Source organism: Seriola lalandi, unplaced genomic scaffold (genome assembly GCF_002814215.2).
Source record: "Seriola lalandi dorsalis isolate HSWRI2012SDOR001 ecotype SW California unplaced genomic scaffold, Sedor1 jcf7180002054928, whole genome shotgun sequence".
Classification (NCBI taxonomy): Eukaryota; Metazoa; Chordata; class Actinopteri; order Carangiformes; family Carangidae; genus Seriola; species Seriola lalandi.
This window is the reverse complement of record NW_019525480.1, coordinates 469,235-479,043: the sequence shown is the minus strand read 5'-3', so window position 1 is coordinate 479,043 and position 9,809 is coordinate 469,235. Positions and strand designations below refer to the sequence as shown.

At 40.8% G+C, this 9,809-nt stretch overlaps 1 protein-coding gene across 1 annotated transcript in view; it reads right to left on the bottom strand.

Moving 5' to 3' along the window:
• chd6 (chromodomain helicase DNA binding protein 6) overlaps positions 1-9,391 on the bottom strand; it is a 93,733-nt gene extending 84,342 nt beyond the window's left edge. The window contains exon 1 of the mRNA XM_087170104.1: positions 8,923-9,391. The gene's annotated coding sequence lies outside the window, so the exon portion shown is untranslated. The remainder of the gene's footprint in view (positions 1-8,922) is intronic.
• Between the last annotated feature and the right edge of the window lie 418 nt (positions 9,392-9,809).

The following is a 9,809-nucleotide window of genomic DNA, read 5'->3' as shown; positions in this document are numbered from 1 at the left end:
GGGGGGGTCACTGCTGCATCCAAAGGTGACAATAAACATTAAGCTCTTATTAAAATGATGAGATTTTAGAAACAGGGCGATGAGGGAAGTACACCTGTGTGTTTCAGCACCGGCAAATAACTTCTTTAAACAGTAGTGACTTGTTTCTTTTCAAACAAAACACCTTCGGCAAAGAAATACACATAAGTCCCGAAAGAAGATAAAATAAAATAATAATATACTGCTTCTAAAATATAAATATGAGAATAAACCCTGGTTAGTTTTCTTGCTTCAACACACCATGTCGGATGTTACAGTCCAGCTCAAATATCACAATATATGACGTTATCACAGGGGAGGGGGGGTTATAACATAATTATATGTTTAGAAATTAATTATATTGTTGTATTTTATGTTTCAAAAATATCACATATGACGTGAAATATCGCAATATTTAATGTTATTGAACATCGGCCCAGGCTTATATGAGAAACCCGATATCAGTATTGATCCCGTCTTTTTTATTTTATTATATTTTGGGGGAGGATCAGGCGCAGAGAGGCTGTAGTCGCAGGATATTTTATGTTTTGCTGCGTCGTGGCTCAAATCCTGCGTTATATTATCGTGTCCATAAAAATTATCAGAAATTAGGAGGTGATAATGGACAAAATTAATGTCACTATATAAATATAATATGTATATAACAGCTTTGTCATCATATTATTTTTAAGTATTCAAAATCACGTCGTTCATCTTATTCAATGCAGCAGTTTCTGACATAATATTGTTTTATTAACCAATAGATTATTATGCAAGTGCAATTATTCTATTGTTGCTTCAAACAAGTGCAATTTTGAACAATTTCTCCATATATTGTTGCATTTATATCTTTATTTATATTTTAACTATCACCTTCTTTGGCACTTATCCTTACGTATTTATATTTTTCTATTTCTATATCATAGTATAAAGACTCATTTCTGTATTTTATGTTTATATTTTATCATTATCTGTATAATTTTATTTCTTATTCTCTATTCTTTGCTGTGGGGAGCATCTGTGATGTAACCTAATTTCCCCATTGGGATCAATTAAGTTTTCTGATTCTGATGATGATTCTGATGCATTAATATTTTTGTATTAATTCACATGAATGGGAAAGTGGTCTCAGACTTTTGGACGACACTGTGTGTTGAAGTAATCCAGATATTATGGTCTGGCTTTTTTTTAATAAAGTAAAAAAGTATAAAGATAAAAAAGTAATTGGAAAAGTAAACTTAATTCAATGTGAGAAAATGCAAGTGTTTATCTGTGGTGAAAATAAACCCAAAATATTGAATTACTTCTCAGCTCTGCTGGAATCTCAATCACTTCCAGCAGCAACAGAAATAAAATTATAAATTATAAATAAAATTCTTCATTATCTTCAGTTTGGATCCTTTTTAATTGTAGAAAATAAAAATCTGGTTAAGGATTAAAACACTGTGATAACTGCGCAGTTTCACTTAGCTTAGCTGCAAGTCAGCACCTGTTAATCTCACCTCCACGGTCACTCCATGTTAAAGGCCAGTAACCTCATATAGTTTAAATGCCATAAAAATGACCTTTTAAAATGACAAAAAGATGTTGTCATGCTGGATTCAACCCCCCTAACCCCAACAGACACACCTCACCTCCACCTCCCCGCTCCACACTTTGCATAACACACACCTGATGGCCTCACATCAAATCCCACCTGCTCTTTATCTGCTCAGAGATAAAATACATTTAGGTTTAATCCAGTCGCTCAGGTCTCACAACACCTGATAGAGCAGGACTCACTTCCTGCCTGATACTACAGGTAACCAACAGTGAGAGCCTTGGTGCCCGAACAGCAGATTTACTACAATACTCCTGTGGCCTTAAAGTAATTATGCATGACAGAGAAGTGTAAGAACAAGGTAAGAGGAGGTGTGGACTTCCTGTTCTCCATGAAATTGCCCCTAAAAACCACGAGGAGTTAAAATCTAAGTGGGAAAAGCAGCGTGTGGAAGCTTCCTCCAAGTTTTTGTGCCAAGTTGTTTTATTTCTACACACCTGTCACCCATGAATATTGATGCAGAGCATGCTGTTTCCAGAAATGAAACAGCCGTCTGCTGCTCACTCATTTTGCAGCCTTGTGCAGCAGTACTCGCACAAGTACACAAACAAATAAAAACACACACACACACACACACACACACACACACACACTAGAGTGCATGTGTACAGGGAGGGCCAGATGAAGTGGGAACTCATTTCTACAGAAAAATCTCACCAGTCACAAACACATTCGACCAAAAACCACATCATGATCTGATCCTGTTTCGCTGTTTTAGACATTTCTGGTGTCGAAATTAATGAATTAGTTATTGAAGATTTAGTTTTCTAGTGTAACACAGTAAAAAAATTAGCTTGGAAATATACCATTGCTGATTTTTTTCATACAATTGCCATATAATGATATATACTGATACATGAATTGACTTTAAAGATCCAGTCTAAAGGTCTCTGTCCATGTGTAGTGTGATTATAGATCAGGTCTAGGTTCTATATTTACCCATTTATACTGGATGTTGCGTAGCGCAACACTGAGTCTCCTGCCAGCTGCTGCGTAGCGCAGCATTGTTGATTCCTCGTCATTTTCATGACGCATGCAGCATATAAATATGTAAAATATGTATAAATATATCATGAAAATGACGAGTGAAAGTATCAAAGCCTCAGTCCACAGAGAAATGCACACAGCCTGTATTCAGAAACTGAGCCTTAAAACCAGCCGTCAGGACTTCTGGAACTTTGTGATGTCACAACAAAGCAGTCACCAAGCCCCGCCCACCTGGACCCACCATCCAAACCTTTACAGGGTTTGGTTTCTCTGAGTGTTTTTACCAGAAATCTGCTATATAATCTGCTATATAAGCCTGAGAGAGGAGATGTAAAACTACACTGAGATGGTTTTTATATCTTCTGATGGATCAACACTTCAAATAAAACACAGAAGAAGAAGAAAATATGAAGCTTTAAGAATAAATTAGTTGCTCAATTTTCAAATCATTTGGCTCCAGCCTCTCAAATTTAGGATTGTTTTTCAGACAAAACAAGAAGAAAAATCAAGAAAAGATTGTTAAATAATGAAAAGAGCTCAGGTTACATCCACACTGAAACAGACGCAGCTGAACCCGTTTTAGTTTGAAAACTTCGGGGTGGCGTTTTAGTCTGAACGAGCAGAAACTGAGACCTTTTGAAGCGATGACTCAGACGACCGCCCAGTGGTGAATACGACATGGATTACGAATTATGAACGTTGCTGACCTTGTTGTTCTTGCTAGCAGCTGTTGTGCATTTTAATGCTACAACTGCCTTTGCTGTTCGTCGTTCGCAGTATTTTCTGCAACTTAACAAACTGTTCACACCGAACACACACATGCCCAGTGTATGTGGATGGTCATGTGATACGTGTTTTCAGGTGTGTCAGGTGTGGGATTATTTCTGATATGGAGCTAAAACGCTCGTATGGATGGAGATCGAAAACGCTGTTTTGAAGTGAAAACGTATTAGCGTGGATAAAGCTTCTAACCTAGTTTAGATTACAAAACATAAAACAAATATCTTATTCTTTTTTTTTTTTTACCATTACAATATCAGCAGTGATTTTTTTTCTTCTGGATGTAAATAAGCTCCAGGATTTACTTTATAAACAGAGGAAGTGGATGCTTCGGCAGACTTCACTCAGCAGCCGCAGACAGAAATCCTCCCTGGCCGTCTCAGTGGAGAGAGCTGTTCTCTTTTCAATGACCTTATTCCCTTCACTCAGCCACTTGCCCTTGCACAAAAGAGCAGAAGAGCCTAACTGTTGCTGCGCCTGAGAATCATCAGGGGACGGCTCACTTGAGGGACGAGGAGGAGGAGGAGGAGGAGGAGGAGCAGCCGGCTGCGCTAAATCGAACCAAATTCAACCCTGTTTTCCCAAAACCTGTGTGTTGGTGTGTATGTGTGTGTGTGTGTGTGTGTGTGTTTGTTAGCATGCACAAAGAGGGGAGTGTGTCTTTAAAATGGATCACAGCTCCTCCTCGCTCCGTCCCTGCTTCAGCTGTACGATGCTCCCACGAGGGGAACAAACAAAGGAGCTGTGGACAGTGTTGTCAGAGGCGGCCTGGCTTAGGTTACGACACAGCGAGACTCGGCTTTCTCCCGTTAATCAGATAAATCACTAATCACCTCCAAATCTCGAGCCTCTGCAGCGTCTCCTTATGACACAGTTTTCACCTTTTCCTCGTGCCAAGCGTCCAGCTGACCTAGTCTGTGGCTGCAGCGCTGTGACATTGACATATTTACACTATTGTGCTAAATTTAAGGTCACAACTGAAGCTTTTTCCACACGCTGAGCCTCATCACCTGGATGAAACCTTCGAGTGAGTTACTACATGTTTGGAGAAAGACATGCAGCTTACAGCTTACCTCTGTACTGACTCCCACCTAATGTTCCCTTTAAGAGGTCAACCATTAAATATTTTCATTTGCAATTAGTCTGTTTGTTTATGTCTTTTTTTTTTTTTTTACAATTATTTGATAAATCACTCAGGCTCCTGTCTCCAGATTGTTTGTTTTGTCCGACCAACAAACCAGAACACAAAGATATTACAGTGATTTAAAAACACAGACAAGCACTAATGAATTTTTTCCATTGAAAATGATTTAAAGCTCCTCCAGTGTAAAGGTCTGTGTCCATGTGTAGTGTGATTATAGATCAGCTCTAGCTTCTATATTAATACTGTGAAAGTATCAAAGCCTCAGTCCACAGAGAAATGCACACAGCCTGTATTCAGAAACTGAGCCTTAAAACCAGCCGTCAGGACTTCTGGAACTTTGTGATGTCACAACAAAGCAGTCACCAAGCCCCGCCCACCTGGACCCACCATCCAAACCTTGCAGGATTTGGTTTCTCTGAGTGTTTTTACCTGAAATCTGCTTTATTTTTATTGGATCACTCAGAAAACAGTCAGCCAATCAGCAGAGAGGCTCAGAGCCTCCTCTCTTCTGATTGGCTCACCGACCTGTTGTTACTAGAGCTCCAGAGAGAAGCCTGAGAGAGGAGATGTAAAACTACACTGAGGTGGTTTTTATATCTTCTGATGGATCAAAACTTCAAATAAAACACAGAAGAAGAAAATATGGAGCTTTAAACAATTATGCAATTATCAATATTCTATCAATCACTCGATTAATTAATAAACAAATCATTTCAGTGTTTCTTCTTTTTGAGTCAACTGTAAAAACAAATATAAAAAGCTATCACCACACACAACAAACGATCTGCTCATGTCTTCCATTAGCTGCGTTTGCCATCTGTACACTTACTAATTAAGATTGTTAAAGTACATAAAAACACGTCTAACGATGCAACCGACTCCTCTCTAGAAGACGCGACGAACAGGATGAGTCAGTTCCGCCTCCATTTAACGCTCAGCAACTTTTAAACCGGAGCAGTATGTACACGATGTTGTCTGCAGGACCCGAGCTTCTCTCCGTCTGCTCAGCGTTAAACGCAGAGGAAGGGGAAAGCCTTCGGTTCCAGCTAATTGAGATGCTGATCAACACTAATTGAGACACTAAACTGAGATTCACCCAGTCTGTTTAAAAACTGATTTCTTCTGTTTCCACCCACATCGACAATTAAAATATATATATATATATAAAACACAAAAACCATCTTGATTACAGCAGGGGGTGTGAACGCCATGAAGGAGGTTTCTCCTCTATCACCCATTGTTTTTGTTTTTGTTTTGTTTTATGGTAGAAAACAACAGAACAACAGTATTTTTTAACAGTATTTCTTGTATTAAATTTTTCCTCATGTTCAACACCTGCAGGGAAAACATAATGCTGCACTACGTGTCATTATTAGGAGCCTAAAAATATAGCAAAAACAAAAGTGATATCTTTGTTTTATGAATCACAAACGGGGATAGTTTTTGATTCAATAACTCGACCACATGCAGCTGTTCTTATGTCCAACAAGCTTTTTAAATAAAGTTATAATTACAGTTGAACCTTCGTAGCTTCATTAGGAAAGAATGTCTCACTGAAGCAAACTTTTCATTTGAATACTAAACCATGAGCTCAGGTTTGAGAGCCTGTAACGGCAGCATGAAACACCTGTGTTTGTCAGCATCATATCTTTCTGTTTGAGACGTACTAGACATAAAGTTCCCTGTGTCTATTGAAAGATGGAAAGACAGTCTGTTATTTTACTGTCAAATAAATTAATCGCCGCGCTGCCTTCTGATGTCCCAACAAAGGACCTGCTTTTATTCGACGTCCACATGGTACAAACTCATTTCAAGCTGATTTTCAATATGGAGTGTGTTCACTCTGAAAGTGATTTAAGTATTCTGATAACAGTCAGGACGCATGTGTTTTTCTATTTAGAGTGTGTTGTTAATATACACCTCTGTACCACAAAACAACAATATTAAGGAGCTAATATTTACTGCAAAAAAAATGTAAACTGCTGCCTGTTTGATAGCTTTAATTGGCAGTGGCTTTCTGAAGATGGAGATTGATTGACATCAGTTTGTATGTTTGTATTTAGGTCACAGTTACAGCGTCTTTAAAAAACAACTAAGTCTGCCGTGACTGTGCAGACAGAACATCCTTAAGAAACCTGTAACCAAAATGTAATTACTATTAGGTTAATTTAAATTAGACAGACAGAAAGGCAAAGTTTGCTAGTCTTCTACAAAACAGTAAAGTGGTATACAGTATACCACTATATGATGGGTGGGGTTTATTACTTTGCTTCTTTTGCAGCCTTATATATACACTAACATCCCTTAACTTCTGTCACCAGAGCACCTGTAACGCTCAGTGCAGATGTTCACCTGTAAAATCTAGTGCAATCCAACAGCTCAGCCGTAAATTCAACCTTTACAAATATATTATAAAAAGGGGCGATCTGCACCTTTTAATGATCACAAAGGGGGTTTTAGAAACACACAGAAAGTTACCTTTGCACTTTACAAGGTATTAATTGTCACATATAAACAAAAATGACCAAGTATTGCCACTAAAAACACACTTATTATTACCAAACGAGACATAAGCAGAGTAAAGGTGTACTGTAAAAGAAAGGTCACATGTCCTGTGCCAACGCTGGCTGGTGTACAACTCTGCACTGCCTCTGTGATCTCAATGTTTTCTCTACAAACATTAGCTGAAAACATCTGCCATCGTGTATCTCTCACATCACCACGAGCATATGACTGTGGGTGAAAAATTTTAATTAATGTAATAAAAGTAATATTAACTTAGTGTGCACAAATGTCTCAGCTCCTGCTTCAGCTGTCTCAACAACTGAGAAGGGGGCAAAAGTTGCTGTGTTTCCCCCCCACTTGCCCAGGCAACTTATATGGATGATGGAGTCAAAGTGCAGCAGCAGTTCTGCAAGCAGCCGGTGCAAAGTGTCACGCAATGGGTGAACAAGTAGGAAGACATGACACATTCAGATTAGAGTCTTCAAATAGCCTCGGCTGCGTGTCTTTCTTTTGACTGTGGGAGGAAAGACACACCAACACAAGGGGAAACATGGAAACGCAACACAACAAGGTGTGAGGTGTTGAACCGCTGGGCCGCCGTACTCAAACACTGCAGCAGCGTCATCCTGAGACCACACAGGTAGACTCCAGAATTGAACCGGCAACCGTTCAGCTCACCACAAACCGTAAAAGCAACACTACCAGATTAGAGAGATGAGAGGAAAATGAAGACGTCCTCATTCCCACCTGCAGATTTTATGCTGAATACAGAGGATTAGATGAATCTGGGAACAGGGTTTGACTAAGTAAGACTTTCCAAGTCAAACTGTGCTTATTAAGTAGTTATTGAGGTTTATATCACACTTTTGTCAGCACTTCCCAGTAGAATGTCACATTAATTCCTAATCATATATTTAATCATTAAGCCACACATGCACCTGGTCAAGCAGCAGAAAAAAGATGGATGGATTGATGAATTAAAAAATATGAATTTTACATAAAGGTGAGCGATCTGGAACAATAGCACCATGGGACTTTTTGATAAATCAGATACAAATACACGTATATGTGGTGATTTAAAACTGTTACAGAGGTATAATCAGTGTATTTTGTGCAATTTGATGTCATGCAGACACCCTGTGTGGAGGTCAACCTCCAGCCCAGCACCATCCTGAAGCCATGATAGTCTTCACACTTTAGTCTGATTATCATGGGGGAGGCTTTTCACCTTTAAAAGGCTTTGATTCGTTTTGCATAATTCACATTTGATGCAAATATCATTATGTGAGACCACTGTGATGAGGGTTAGCTTCTGGCAGCCTTTGTCTGTAGCCCAGGGCTGTTACACCTGGCCAGGTGAAAAGTCTGCGGATGGACGTACAACACTTATCCCCTCCATGACTCACTGTGCCCCCGCACACACACCTGGCTCCTGCCGGTACGAATGTTTCGATGGGGGGGGGCTAACAGGCTAACAACCTAGCTTACACCTCTTTGAGGTTTTGGCTAGCAGACGCAGGGGCTAGCACACAGCTAGCTTCCCCCGTTGTCAGCCATTGGGTTGCCACAAGTTGGGAGAGCTAGCTTAGCAAGGGGGAGGAAAAAAAAAAAAGAAGTTCCCAGCGAGCAAAACGGCGACTTGGGATGAAAAACACAAAACACACACACACACCGCACACACCGACAGAGACTCGGAGACACTGTGTCCTATTTCACGTTAGCACCCGTGGCTACACAGCTAGCTCTCTCCGCTAGCTCTGTAATGTCACTGCATCGCTGTTGTAAATACATTATAACAGCCCTCTCCTTACACGTGTGGACAGCCTCTAAAACTCCTTCTCGGGGACATCTCCCCCCCGATAAAAACCCTCCCCGGCGGACTGCTCACCTGCTCCGGACGCCGGACACACGCTCTCACCGGCGAGACATCCCCACGGTTAGCCCGAAAAACACTGGCGCTTTTTATTTCCAAGGACACAAAATCGCCATGACAGTTTAGAAAAATGCATAAAAAATTAGCAGGCAGGGGAGGGAGGGAGGGGAGAGAGGAGAGAGAGAGAGAGAGAGATGGGGAGGTGAGGGGAGGGGAGGGGAGGGGTGAGAGAGGAGGAGGAGGAGGGAGGAAAAGAGGAGGAGGAGTGGAACTCAGTGCAATATCTATTTAATCCACATAAAGCTGGAGTTCATTCAGTCTGGATGCCGGAGTCCTGCACTGTTTTGTCACCACAGTCCAGTCTAGACACACACACACACACACACACACACACACACACACACACACACACACACACACTCTCTCTCTCTCTCTCTCTCTCTCTCTCTCTCTCTCCTCTACACATCCACAAAGACAAGCCAGTGTCCCAAAGTTAAAGGGCGCTTCTTACCTAAAATGGCCACTGCAGCAGCCAAAACACAAACAACCTTTTCTTTTTCTTTTTTCTTTTTCCTGTTTTTTCTTTTTTCTTTTTCCTTTTTTTTTTTTTTTTTTTTTTTTATTTGCTGGAAGTTTATCGGCAGCGGCGGTGTGTGTGTCTGCTGCAGCCAGCCTAACCTTACCCCGGTGTGATCCAGTAGCAGCTCAGCATTTCACATTTTTCCATTGGCTGCAGCCTCGCGCAGCTGGCTCCCTGCATATTTCCATTGGCCCTGCAGCTGTCAAGCAAAGCGCGACCAGCGAGTCGACTCTCTCCCGGGTTAGTCTGAGAGCTATCGCGGCAGCCCCCGGGCAACACCATTGTGTATTGTGTGCATGGTTTCTCTCTCTCCCCCCCACAC